Source organism: Salvelinus alpinus, chromosome 3 (assembly GCF_045679555.1).
Source record: "Salvelinus alpinus chromosome 3, SLU_Salpinus.1, whole genome shotgun sequence".
Taxonomy (NCBI): Eukaryota; Metazoa; Chordata; class Actinopteri; order Salmoniformes; family Salmonidae; genus Salvelinus; species Salvelinus alpinus.
In genome coordinates, this window is record NC_092088.1 from 53,484,953 (window position 1) to 53,499,260 (window position 14,308).

The 14,308-nt window shown below is 39.8% G+C and overlaps 1 long non-coding RNA gene across 1 annotated transcript; it reads left to right on the forward strand.

Annotated features, from left to right (window-relative positions):
- The first annotated feature begins 7,966 nt into the window (after positions 1 to 7,966).
- LOC139570927 (uncharacterized) lies at positions 7,967 to 8,754 on the forward strand. The gene is made up of 2 exons (XR_011674195.1): positions 7,967 to 8,271; positions 8,479 to 8,754. It is a non-coding gene; the product is annotated as an uncharacterized lncRNA (long non-coding RNA).
- Positions 8,755 to 14,308: the final 5,554 nt, after the last annotated feature.

Sequence of the window (14,308 nt, forward strand, 5' to 3'; positions counted from 1 at the left end):
GCGGGACGCTACTGTCTCACTTGGCAAAAAGCCTGAGAAAATGCAGAGCGCCAAATTCAAATTAATTACTATGAAAATTACTATAAAAATCAAACTTTCATTAAATCACACATGAAAGATACCAAATATCTCCCGGGTGGCGCAGTGGTCTAGGGCACTGCATCGCAGTGCTAGCTGCGCCACCAGAGTCTCTGGGTTCGCGCCCAGGCTGGGCTGGGTTCGCGCCCAGGCTCTGTCGCAGCCGGCCGCAACCGGGAGATCCGTGGGGCGACGCACAATTGGCATAGCGTCGTCCGGGTTAGGGAGGGTTTGGCCGGTAGGGAGGGTTTGGCCGGTAGGGATATCCTTGTCTCAGTATGTAAAAAAAAAAAGAAAAAAAAGAAATGTAATAAAATGTATGCACTTTACTGTAAGTTGCTCTGGATAAGAGCGTCTGCTAAATGACTAAAATGTCAAATGTAAATTAAAGCTACACTGGTTGTGAATCCAGCCAACATGTCAGAATTGAAATAGGCTTTTCGGCGAAAGCAAACGATGCTATTATCTGAGGATAGCACAATAGTAAACAAAGGGAGAGAAGCATATTTTTTTTGACGAGCTTCTGTTGTTGGCACTCCAATATGTCCCATAAACATCACAAATGGTCCTTTTGTTCGATTAATTCCGTCGATATATATCCAAAATGTCAATTTATTTGCCGCGTTTGATCCAGAAAAACACCGGTTCCAACTTGCTCAAACGTGACTACAAAATATCTCAAAGGTTACCTGTAAACTTTGCCAAAACATTTCAAACTACTTTTGTAATACAACTTTAGGTCTTTTTTAACGTTAATAATCAATCAAATTGAAGATGGGATGATCTGTGTTCAATACAGGATTAAAACCAACTATAGCTAGCTTTCTGGTCACGCGCTTCTATCTAACAGGACACCTCGAGTGACTCTACTTCAAGATGGCCGTACTTCTTCATTACACAAAGGAATAACCTCAACCAATTTCTCAGGACTGTTGACATCCAGTGGAAGCGGTAGGAACTGGAACTGCAAGCAGGTCCCTTAGAAATCTGGTTTCCCAATGAAAACACATTGAAAAGAGAGTGACCTCAAAATAAAATTCTGAATGGTTTGTCCTCGGGGTTTCGCCTGCTAAATCAGTTCTGTTATACTCACTGACATGATTCAAACAGTTTTAGAAACTTCAGAGTGTTTTCTATCAAAATCTACTAATAATATGCATATCTTATCTTCTGGGGATGAGTAGCTGGCAGTTTAATTTGGGCATGCTTTTCATCCAAAATTCCGAATGCTGCCCCCTACCCTAGAGAAGTTAACTGACTTTCCTAGTTAAATAAAGACTATCAGAAAGAATGTTGGTACTTATTTATTTTGATCCAAAGCTATGAATGAGTGTGTCACTCAGCTTTATGTAGGTGCCGGCTATATTGATAATATGTAAGGATATTATGGAGGTTATTTCGTTTTCTAAAAAATGAAAGTGAGTGATTGTAATCTGAATAAATGCCAAAATAATATTTGTAAAGGCCAAAACATTTATTTCTGTTTTTAGAGGGAGAGAAACGCTGAGCCAATTGTTCGCCGCCCTATGGGACTCACGGTCGGATGTGAATCATAAAAATAATACTTAACTTAGAACCTAAATTAGAAATACAATAGAATTCTCCCCCTACCCTCCATCTAGGCAAGTCTGTTGTCCAGCTACCTGCTAGAACAGCTGGAACGTTTTCCTACTCAGCGCCATTATTAGTGTAATGCCCCTTAAAGTGTTACTCTGTGCTACCCAGTGTGGCGGGGTGGGGGTTCACCCCCCCTCCCTCCTCTTCCGTTCCCCATGGGCTAAGTCTGTCTTCTGTGCGTAGCTCTGCGCCCCATCCCGTGCCCCCTGCCCTCGTGCCTTGAACCTTGCGCACTTTCAGTGGATACAGCTGGAGAACTGCAAGGCAATCCCATTGTGCACCACTTGGGAGCCATAACCAATATATACTGTCCTGCTAATAACAGGGTTAATAATATATCTCTGAGAATATCCAAGGTGCTTTTATATAATTCTAAATTAATTAATAATAATCGCTTTGTTTAAAAAATAACAATATTTGAGATGATTTTGTTTTCAAATAACGTAAAATGAGCGAGAAAAAGGCAATTCTTGAACATGGGGTGAGACATTGTTACTAATTTGTAAATAAAGCCAGTTTGCTATTTAGAACGATTTATTTCTGTTTTTAGAGGGAGAGAAAACAAAAACCTACAGTCATCACGTGTCTCCCAGTCAAGGCCAGCACAGGTATTGAACTAGCATCTGTAGCAACACAGCTTGCACTGCTTTGCAGTGTCTTACACCATTGCACCACTCAGGTACTGTACAATGTGACTGGTCGGGAGTGGGCTACAGTACTACAGTAAGAGCAAAAGAATCCTAACAAAATAAAATAGTAAAAATCTTGGTGTAACAACAGTTTTAGTAAGTTATACTGGAGTCGTAATACTAAAGTTTCTATTTAGGTTTATGTCGCCCATTCATTGTCAGTTAGAAACATAGTAGGACCCAAAAGGATAATTGGTGTTCTAACTCCCCCTTGCGCTGGTCTGGAGCAATGAAATGGTGACGCATGGTACCATACTAAACCACAACTTACCTCTAAGTACCGGCAGCATAATCGCAAAGCTTTTAGTGGAGCGACCACTGTAAGTAATCAAAAAATGATGCAGTACTGCCCTCTTGCGCCGTAATGCGATATCGCCATGAACTGCACTAGCAACGTCTTATCTGCTTCTCCATAGGCAACCACGTTGAATTTCTGAGATGGAAATCCAACGAAAGATGATCCAATCCAGAAGAATGGTCACGGCACCACTAACAGTACTCTTCTTGCGTTGTGTACAATCATCGACACGGACTCCAACTTGTAGCACCAGTCATGGAGATTTATTCTGATAGAAACAGCACAAAATTGAACGTCATTGAATGCACGAGTCACCATCCAACTCTGCACTCACGCACTAAACAAAATATACAACCCCCCCCCCCACCAATAGACACAGTAAGTTTCTAGCTAGCATTATCTGGAAATCTCTACAACAAAATGCACAAAAAATATGCACAAAAAAGTAACGTTTTCAAACAAATGTATATAAACTGTACATTCACTTTTGACTTACAATGCTTTGCAACCAACAACTTACTGCTGGTTTGGTGCTTGTTCACTGGGACGATTCTAACTTAAACATCCTCCATCGTAAGCAAGCCACGCAAACCAGCCAATAAGATGCCATGTTGAGTAGGTGAAGGCAAGAGAAAATTAAAATCAAAAATCCATTGGCTTAACAATAAAGTGGAAAGGGGAATCACCAATATAACCCTGTTACACCGTGATCTCTGAGTATGAAGTCAAAGGCGGTTGAAATGTAACCGAGACTTGAAGACTTGTCTTACTTTCCTGAACTAATCCCTATGGACTTTATCTAAGTGGGCTAACACAGTCTTGTGACATGCAGGAGACATGGTTCAAACCCAGTCTCAGGAATGGGGTCATAATAGCTCATAGCCAAAACGATTCAAATGCTAAACAAATTCATAGGGAGAATGTACATTCAAAATGCCACACTGTCTTCAGAAACTGCCAGAAGCTTCTGTTTACCAAAGATAATGTTTGATTCTATCTGTTCTCCTCTACATTTTACATGAAAAAAATATATATATATTTTGTAATTTAGCAGACTCCAGAGCAGTAGTGAGTGCAAACATTTTCCCCATACTGGTCCTCTGTGGGAATCAAACCCACACACCTGGTGTAGCAAGCGCCATATTCTACCAAATGAACCACACAGGCCTTTTCTTGGCTGGCAAAGTACAAGGATGGTTCTCTGGTTTTGAATCTGAATTTAGAGAACTACATTTGAAAACATAATATGAATGTATCTGAGAAGTTGAATATACGAAACTTTGATTAAAACTTTTTAGGGATAGGGAGCAGCATTTTCACTTTGGATGAATAGCGTGCCCAGAGTGAACTGCCTCCTACTCTGTCCCAGATGCTAATATATGCATATCATTATTACTATTGGATAGAAAACACTCTGAAGTTTCTAAAACTGTTTGAATTATGTCTGTGAGTATAACATAACTCATATGGCAGGTGAAAATCTGAGAAAAAATCCAACCAGGAAGTGGGATATCTGAGGTTGGTCGATTTTCAACTCATCGCCTATTGAATTCACAGTGGGATATGGATCTGTTTGCACTTCCTACGGCTTCCACTAGATGTCAACAGTCTGTAGAACCTTGAATGAAGCCTCTACTGTGATTTGGAGCCGGATGGGAGGGGAATGAGTCAGTGGTCTGGCAGAGAGCCAGGTCCTGGTCACGCACATTCCACATGATATCGACTTGCGTTCCATTACTTCTATAGACACAAAGGAATTCTCCGGTTGGAACGTTATTGAATAGTTATGATAACAACATCCTAAAGATTGATTCTATACTTAGTTTGACAAGTTTATTCAACCTGTAATATAACTTTTAGAAGTTTTCGTACGACGTTCGCCTGGACCTGCACGTGCGTTTGGATATGTGTACTAAACGTGCTTACAAAAGTAGCTACTTGGACATAAATAATGGACATTATCGAACACAACAACAATTTATTGTGGAACTAGGATTCCTGGGAGTGCATTCTGATGAAGGTCATCAAAGGTAAGGGAATATTTATAATGTCATTTCGTATTTCTGTTGACTCCAACATGGCGGAGAAATGTTGTTTCTATCTGAGCGCCGTCTCAGATTATTGCATGGTGTGCTTTTTCCGTAAAGTTTTTTTGAAATCTGACACAGCGGTTGCATTAAGAACAAGTGTATCTTTAATTCTATGTAAAACATATATCTTTCATCAAAGTTTATGATGAGTATTTATGTTATTTGATGTGGCTCTCTGCAATTTCTCTGGATATTTTGGAGGCATTTCTGAACATGGAGCCAATGTAAACTGAGATTTTTGGATATAAATATGCACATTATTGAACAAAACATACATGTATTGTGTAACATGTAGTCCTATGAGTGTCATCTGATGAAGATCATCAAAGGTTAGTGATTCATTTGATCTCTATTTCTGCTTTTTGTGACTCCTATCTTTGGCTGGGAAAATGGCTGTGTGTTTTTTGGACTTGGCGGTGATCTAACATAATCATATGTTGTGTTTTCGCTGTAAAGCATTTTTTAAATCGGACACGATGGGTAGATTAATAACTTCTTATGGCTGCAATCCCGGTGACGGGATGATATGACAACAGCCAGTGAAAGTGCAGGGCGCCAAATTCAAAACAACAGAAATCTCATAATTAAAATTCCTCAGACATACATGTTTCTTATACCATTTTAAAGGTAATCTTGTTGTTAATCCCACCAAAGTGTCCGATTTCAAATATGCTTTTCAGCGAAAGGACTACAAACGATTATGTTAGGTCACACCAAACCACAATAAGCACAGCCATTTTTCCAGCGAAAGATAGCAGTCACAAAAAGCAGAAATATAGCTAAAATTAATCACTAACCTTTGATGATCTTCATCAGATGACACTCATAGGACTTCATGTTACACAATACATGCATGTTTTGTTTGATAAAGTTCATATTTATATTAAAGAATCTGAGTTTACATTGGCGCGTTACATTCAACAGAAATACTCATCATACATGGAGATGATAATACAAGTTATACACATGGCATTATAGATATACCTCTCCTTAATGCAACCGCTGTGTCAGATTCCCCAAAAAATTTACGGAAAAAGCAAACCATGATATAATCTGAGATGGCGCTCAGAACAATAGCCAAATTAGCCGCCATGTTGGAGTCAACAGAAACCAGAAATTACATGATAAATACTCCCTTACCCTTGATGATATTTATCAGAATGCACTCCCAGGAATCCTAGTTCCACAATAAATCGTTGATTTGTTCGATAATGTCCATTACTTATGTCCAAGTAGCTACTTTTGCTTGCATGTGTAGTACACACATGTGTAGTACAGATGCAGGCAAACGTCGGACGAAAACTTCAAAAAGTTATATTACAGGTCGAATAAACTGGTCAAACTAAGTAGATAATCAATCTTCAGGATGTTGTTATCATATATATCCAATAACGTTCCAATCCGGAGCATTCCTTCATGTCTGTAGAAAAAATGGAACGCAAGGCGATATCATGAGGAAAGCGCGTGACTAGGAACCGGCAATCTGCCAGACCACTGACTCATTCCCCTCTCATCCGGCCCCACAACACAGTATACACTTCATTCAACGTTCTACCGACTGTTGACATCTAGTGGAAGGCGTAGGAAGTGAAAACAGATCCATATATTACAAGGAATTGAATAGACGATGAGTTTAACATCGACCAGCCTCAGAATTTCCACTTCCTGTTTGGATTTTTCTCAGGGTTTTGCCTGCCATATGAGTTCTGTTATAGTGTTTTCTATCCAATACTACTAATAATATGCATATATTAATAACTGGGACTGAGGAGCATGCCATTTACTCTGGGCACCTTTCATCCAAGCTACTCAATACTGCCCCTGCAGTCATAAGAAGTTAACAAGATGTTTATCTTTCATTTGCTGTATTGGACTTGTTAATGTGTGAAAGCCACATATTTCAAAAATATATTTTTGAATTTCCCGCACTGCCTTTTCAGAGGAATATTGTCGAGGGGTTCCGCTAGCGGAACGTGTATCCTAGAAAGGTTAACCTGTTTGGGCTATAGGGGGCGTATTGGAAAAACTGGAAAATATGTGCAAATTTTCAAACGGCCTCTTAATCAATTTTTGCTCTTACAATATGCATATTGTTAATACTATTGGATAGAAAAGAGTCTCTAGTTTCTAAAACCGTTTTAATTTTTTCTCTGAGTGGAACACAAGTCCTTTGGCAGCACTTTCCCCGACCAGGAAGTAAAATGCAAGATGTTTATGCTCGCTTCAACGCTCTGCCTATACATGGTCATGCCACCTATGACCCGAAACACACCTCGTACGCCTTCCTCTGGGTGTCAAGAGGACGTCAGAGGAGAAATCTTGCGTTTATCTTGTTCTGACGTGAAATAAGACCTATTTCTTTGACGTGACCGTCAATTTCAGGAAGTCAGAAGCGCGCGACTTGGGAGAGATATCATGTTTTGTTTTGCTGCCGTTTCGGATGTGAACTATCTCCAGCTCGGATTTGATTTGATAAATGAGACCATGTCATCGTAATGTATGTTTTTTCAATATAGTTTAATCAGATTATTTGAATTTTTTCGGGAGTTTTGCCGTGTTCCGTAATGTTTACTTTGTTTACGTTGGAGAGATCCGTGCCACTCGACTAGTACCCCTGCTAAATGAAGATGGAAAGTTGCCATTCTGAATGGATTGAACGACTCTTCTGGACTAAGGACAACTTGATCAACATTCTGATGAAAGATCAGCCAAAGTAAGACCAAATTTATAATGTTATTTCATATATCTGTCGTGCATGTCAACTGGTCGCGCGCGCCCAAGTGTGTCTGTCTGGCGTGGCTATGCTAATTTAGCGCTACATTTAGTTTTCGATGTAAAACATTTAATAAATCGGAAATATTGTCTGGAATCACAAGAATCCTGTTTTTCAATTGCTGCACAGTATGTATTTCTCAGAAATGTTTTATGAGGAGTAATTAGGTATTTGATGTTGGTGTCTGTAAATGTTATGGCTGCTTTCTGATTGTAGCTGAAATGTAATTTATGATTTATACCATAAATATGCACATTTTTCAAAAAAAACATATGCTATACAATAAATATGTTATCAGACTGTCATCTTATGAAGTTGTTTCTTGGTTAGTGGCTATATATATCTTCATTTGGTCGAATTAGTGATAGCTGGTGATGGACGTAAAAACTGATTGGTGTTAGAAAGTGGTGTCTTTTGCTAATGTAGCAGTGTGATGTTGTTCCCCTAGATTACGCACCAAATTGCACACAAGGACCAATTCAAATAGGCCAGGTCAAGAGGGGATGTTAATAATTTGATAATAATAATAATAATTCAGTGTATTTTTTTATTTAATTACAGCTGCATAGCTAATGTTTTTATTTGGTGTACAAACACTTTTTCATACCAATATTGTACATACAAGTGATTGTAAAAGTTTTGTATATTTTGGTTTGGCCCATCGCGGGTTATCTGTATTCCCATACCACTTTATCGTTCTCTTTTGCCTGACCCTCGGCTAGCAAGGTATGTTGTCCTTGGCGCCGAAACTGTTTAATATAAAACCGTCATAAGGTTATACAATGTACTGTTTTGCAACCATACGTTTGTTATAGTGTGGACAGTGTAGGAATTTATGTTAACAAGTTTCACAGAGCTCACTGACTGGGGTATCTGTTGTAACTTCTGAGTACTTGTGACAGTTGTTGAGTGAGTGTCCATGTGCTCGCGCAGGTGCCGGAGAGCTGTGACTGCACCAAGGGTAACGTGTGTGTTGTCTCTTCGTGTGCAGGTATGTCTTTTATTTTGTCAGAATTATGTTCTGTATAGTTTTACTTGTATATGCTGTTGTGCAGCGAGTGTGTGCACGCAGCACCTGTTAATTCCTTTTGGCGCTCTTTTGCCTGACCCTCGGCTAGCAAGGTGCCGGAGAGCTGTGACTGCACCAAGGGTAACGTGTGTGTTGTCTCTTCGTGTGCAGGGCAAATAAAAAGATTTCAACGAGCAGACCATCAGTTGTGGCAGCGTCCTAATTAAAAATACACAACGCAGAATGAACCACGCTACACTAAGGTGGTTAGCTAATAGATTTACATATTTTGTCTTCCCTGTAAAACATTTTAAAAATCGGACATGTTGGCTAGATTCACAAGATGTCTGCCTTTCATATGCTGTATTGGACTTGTTAATGTGTGAAAGTTAAATATTTAAAAAAAATGTATTTTTTGAATTTGCCGCTCTGCCTTTTCAATGGAATGTGGGAGGAGTGCCGCTAGCGGCACCCCTGGCCTAGAAAGGTTAAAAAGCTGAATGCAATATTCATTCACTTTCAAATCCTGAAATACAAGTTCAATTTATGAATTCAGCACCTTAATTGAAGTGGAGGTGTACGTCTTTTTGATTGAAGGCTCAAGAAAGCTACAGACATAAGTTAAAAGTATATTTCATGCCTCCATCCTTCACTTTTTGTTCCTCCCCACCACCTGGTCCCCTTTGCACCCCAGGGCTGCGTGCTGGGGTGCTCCAACCCTACAACAGCAGACATGAGTCTGTAATGACAGCAATAACACTGCCAGCTGGGGAAATATTAGCCTTGGAGACTGGAAACCATCTGCATTCAATGTTAAATCAAGAGGTAATAAATAGGATAGAAAACAATACCATCATGACTTCTCAAGGCATTGGTGTTCTATTTGAAATAAAAGTGTTATTGAGCAAATATCTGAAATATTGTATGTTCTCTTAACACAGGAGGTTGGGGGCACCTTAATTGGGGAGAATGGGCTCGTGAAAATAACTGGAGCGGATTACCATTCCATTTGCGCCGCTCCGGCCATTATTATGAGCCGTTCTCCCCTCAGCAGCCTCCTGTGGACTTCTCTATGATCTGATGACAGCAAGGCAAGGACGAATAGCACAAAAGAAGTTGCAGAAATGAAACACTTCAAATCACCGCTGAGTATGCCGATCAGTGCCCGACTGAATGGAAGCAAGTCCCAGCAGCAATGTTCCAACATCTAGTGGAAAGCTTTCCCAGAAGAGTGGAGGCTGTTATAGCAGCAAAGGCAGTACCAATTATTTTGAAATTAGATATACTGGACTCGCTAAATGTATCGTAGCACTTATCCACCTATCTAAACACTCATTCAAATAACTCAGTGAAAAGCAGGGTGCCTGTTTTGGAAGTTTACTTGAATCACAGTGTGAAACTGCAACAAACACAAAAGTACATGATTTCAGTTACAGTAGTATAGAGCACAGAAAGTCTTACACAATAACTGCACTAAATGTACAAAATAAGGAATGAGTACTCAATCTAGAGTCAAATATTAAATAAAGTTACTAGGATGCAACTGCATGCTTGATATTGCTAAGCTAGGTGTCTCTAGGGAGAAATAGCACTGAGGCTAATGCAAAGTATCTAACAGCTAACTCAATTCTTCATCTTCTACAGAAACATAAAAATGATATGATAAACATGTATCTTGTGTTGATAAACAAATGTACTCACAGACATTGCATCTTACAAAGCTTATAAAGAAGGATGTTGAAGGATTGTCACACTTGCACATCTTACACATTGCTTCAATTCTGAAACTGCTTCCGTCACATGACACAAACCAGTAAATTCTACACTGCAACTCAAACTGCCTCTAGGGGGTGCTAAACAACTAACAGGTCTAGAACATGAGATGTTCGACAAGCAGGTCTCCACATACTTGTGGTCATGTAGTGTATTTGTTATACGCCAGCAGGATTTCAACAATATCGAGTGATCTCTCTGTCTAAACATGGTCACTGAGTGGGAAGGAGTAAAGAGAAAAGGACATATAAGAAATATCTTCACATGTGGTGTCCTTTTCTGTATGTACCTGTTTCTCCCTTTTTTGCTGTCTAAAAAACATGCAGGCACACGCACACACACACACACACGCACGCACGCGCGCACACGCACGCACGCACACACACAGTGTGAGTTCTAATTGATTTCATGTCTGGATTTGGATTTGTATGAATTATTCAACTAAAGCCAAACTATCTTGAATGATTTATATAAAGTTATCAGATAAAAGATTAGCCAGGAAAGCAAAGTTAGCTTGCACTTGCTAGATAATTTGTCCTATTTAGCTAGCTTGCTGTTGCTAGCTAATTTGTACTGGGATATAAACACTGAGTTGTTATTTTACCTGAAATGCACAAGGTCCTCTACTCCGACAATTAATCCACACATAAAACGGCCAACTGAATCGTTTATAGTCATCTCTCCTCCTTCCAGGCTTTTTCATCATTTAACTTATATGGTGATTGGCATCTAAACTTTCATAGTATTACCACGACAACTGGCAACAGTTCGTTTTTCAATCACCCACGTGGGTATAACCAATGAGGAGATGGTACGTGGGTACCTGCTTCTATAAACCAATGAGGAGATGGGAGAGGCAGGACTTGCAGCGCAATCTGCGTCAGAAATAGGAATGACTATCTTATCCCGTGGTAACGCAGACGATCGTTGGCGCGCGCGAGCAGTGTGGGTGCCATAATTGAATAACATAGATTCCTAAATTTATTTTGCAACGCTCGCGCACGGTGTAGTCAGGGGATAACACAACTTAATAGAATTTCTAAGGTGATGATTAATTCAAACACCCATAAGCATATTAGAGCTTATGCATACACATAGGCCTATATATGAGCCCAAGCCCGAAAAAAAAAACGTAATTAAAATACAGATTGTACCGTTACATAGCCAACCACATATTGCGTACGGCAGAATTGGTCTAGCCTATACTCCAAAATACTCCAAAATGAAACACATTCCAGTAATCGCCTTTGAGTGTGGACTGTATTACTATTACCTTAAGATATATTCCAAATGTTCTATCCATTGAGTCTGGGAGAGAATGTATAGGCCTATGCAATGCTGTTGGTTCATTGATTGTGCAGGGTGGCTTACAGAGTTAGCCTACAATCATAGTGAATTTGTATTTGATTTTGAATAGCCTAGTAATAGGGCATTTTTTAAATAATTTTTAATAATATTTTAATAATTAATAGGCTGTCTCATTACTTTTAGCTACAGAATACCACCACGCGTTTCCATCTCCTCCACTCTCTCCTTCATTCCTTTCTCAAGTGTGCAGAGAGGGGCTGTCAACAGTGTAATGAAAATTTGTAGATGTTCCTGAACAGATTACAGCAATGGGTAGCTGCATGAACAGGGTTGGAGAGCCCATGGCATACAGAGTTTATGCCGAATATCACCTGTTGCGCAGTGAGAAGCTGCATGCTCCTGAACTGGAGTAGCCTACCATGCATGATTGCAAAACGAACTGGCGGGACAGAGGTGTTCATTCGCTATTCTAGTGCATACTGCCCTGTTCCTGCCCATTTAATAATGGGTTATTATAAATAAAAACTAATTTGACATATTAGTAAAGACAAGACTAAATTGAGAATAGTATGATGGGTGAAAATATGATCACTTGATGAGGGAACATCGTTTTCAGCCTAAGGTAAGCAACAGAGCGTCAGCTTTTTTTGCAACTTTCTCAAATCATCAATAGCCAATAGTCGCACCATGCAGCCCATATATGTTTTCATTTCTAAGACATTCTAATGTTTAGAACTGTCCCCTGATTTATATTTTATATTAACACGGTCTCATAGTTGATCCATTGTTTGTGACTTATTACAAACTGATGTACTGCATAGCACATGTATCAACATTACACAAAATATATTGAAGGGTGAGTCATTACCTGCGAACTCCACAACACTATATACTGTTCAAGTTTCAGATGAGAGTACCTTGAATTATGATTTGATATGATGAAGAGTAGATTCCCATTGACACATCCCAATGCAGCTATAAATCTACTTGCCCTCAGTTCAGTGTGGTTATCAGTGATTGGACTGATGATGTCTGTAGTTTGCCAAAGATACCTGTCATGTAAGACAAGAAGGCAACATGCAAACTGTGTGAAGTCTTGGATCTGTGTCGCAGTGAGACAACTCCAGAGCACATCATACCCAAACCACATATCAAGCCACAAAACACATATCAAGCCCTTTGAAAGGTAGGGACATTCTCCTTACCACAAATATGCTACACAACCTCAAGGTACACAGTCAATATAAACACAACTATTTACAGTACATAAATTACCTCATTATATCCACTAGTTAGAGGTTGACGCATTGATGCATATGAGCTGTCATTCTTCAAGAGGGCCACAACCTTTATATGTCCATTCTGTCATCCCTGAATTGAATTAAGTTTAATGGGCTTGTTGTGGAGATGACCTCTAAAGCAGGGGTGTCAAACTCATTTGACACAGGGCCTACTGCAGTGGTTCCGAAACTAGGGGTTCTGGCCCCATGTGGGGTCGCCTGAAAAAATATATATGCAAAAAAATATATACAGTCCATTCGGAAAGTATTCAGACCTCTTGACTTTTTCCACATTTTGTTACGTTACAGCCTTATTTTAAAATTGATTAAATTAACTTTTTCCCTTATCAATCTACACACAATACCCCATAATGACAACATTTTTGCAAATGTACAAAAAAAATTCTACAGAAATACCTTATATATATAATTATTCAGACTCTTTGCTATGAGACTCGAATATTGAGCTCAGGTGCATCATGTTTCCATTGATCATCCTTGACATGTTTCCACAACTTGATTGGAGTCTACCTGTGGTAAATTCAATTGACATGATTTGGAAAAGCACACACCTGTCTGTATAAGGTCCCACAGTTGACAGAGCATGTCAGAGCAAAAACGAAGCCATGAGGTCAAAGGAATTGTCCGTAGAGCTCTGACAGGATTGTGTCGAGGGACAGATCTGGGGAAGGGTAACAAAACAATTCTGCAACATTGAAGGTCCCCAAGAACACAGTGGCTTCCATCATTCTTAAATTGAAAAAGTTTGGAACCGTCAAGACTCTTCCTAGAGCTAGCCGCCCACCCAAACTGAGCAATCGGGGGAGAAGGGAAACCTAGCACCATCCCTACAGTAAAGCATGGTGGTGGCAGCATCATGCTTTGGGGATGTTTTTCAGCGGCAGGGACTGGGAGACTAGTTAGTATCAAGGGAACGATGAATAGAGCAAAGTACAGAGAGATCATTGATGAAAACCTACTCCAGAGCGCTCAGGACCTCAGATTGGGGCGAAGGTTCACCTTGCAACAGGACAACGACCCTAAGCACACAGCCAAGACAACACAGGCGTGGCTTCGGGAAAAGTATCTAAATGTCCTTGAGTGGTCCAGCCAGAGCCCAAACTTGAACCTGATAGAACATCTCTGGAGAGGCCTGAAAATAGATGTGCAGCGACGCTTCCCATCCATTCTGACAGAGCTTGAGAGGATCTGCAGAGAAGAATGGGAGAAACTTGCCAAATACAGGTGTGCCAAGCTTGTAGCGTCATACCCAAGAAGACTCGAGGCTGTAATCGCTACCAAAGGTGCTTCAATAAAGTACTGAGTAAAGCGTCTGAATACTTATGTAAATGTAAAATTTCCGTTATTTTATACATTTGCAAACATTTTTTAA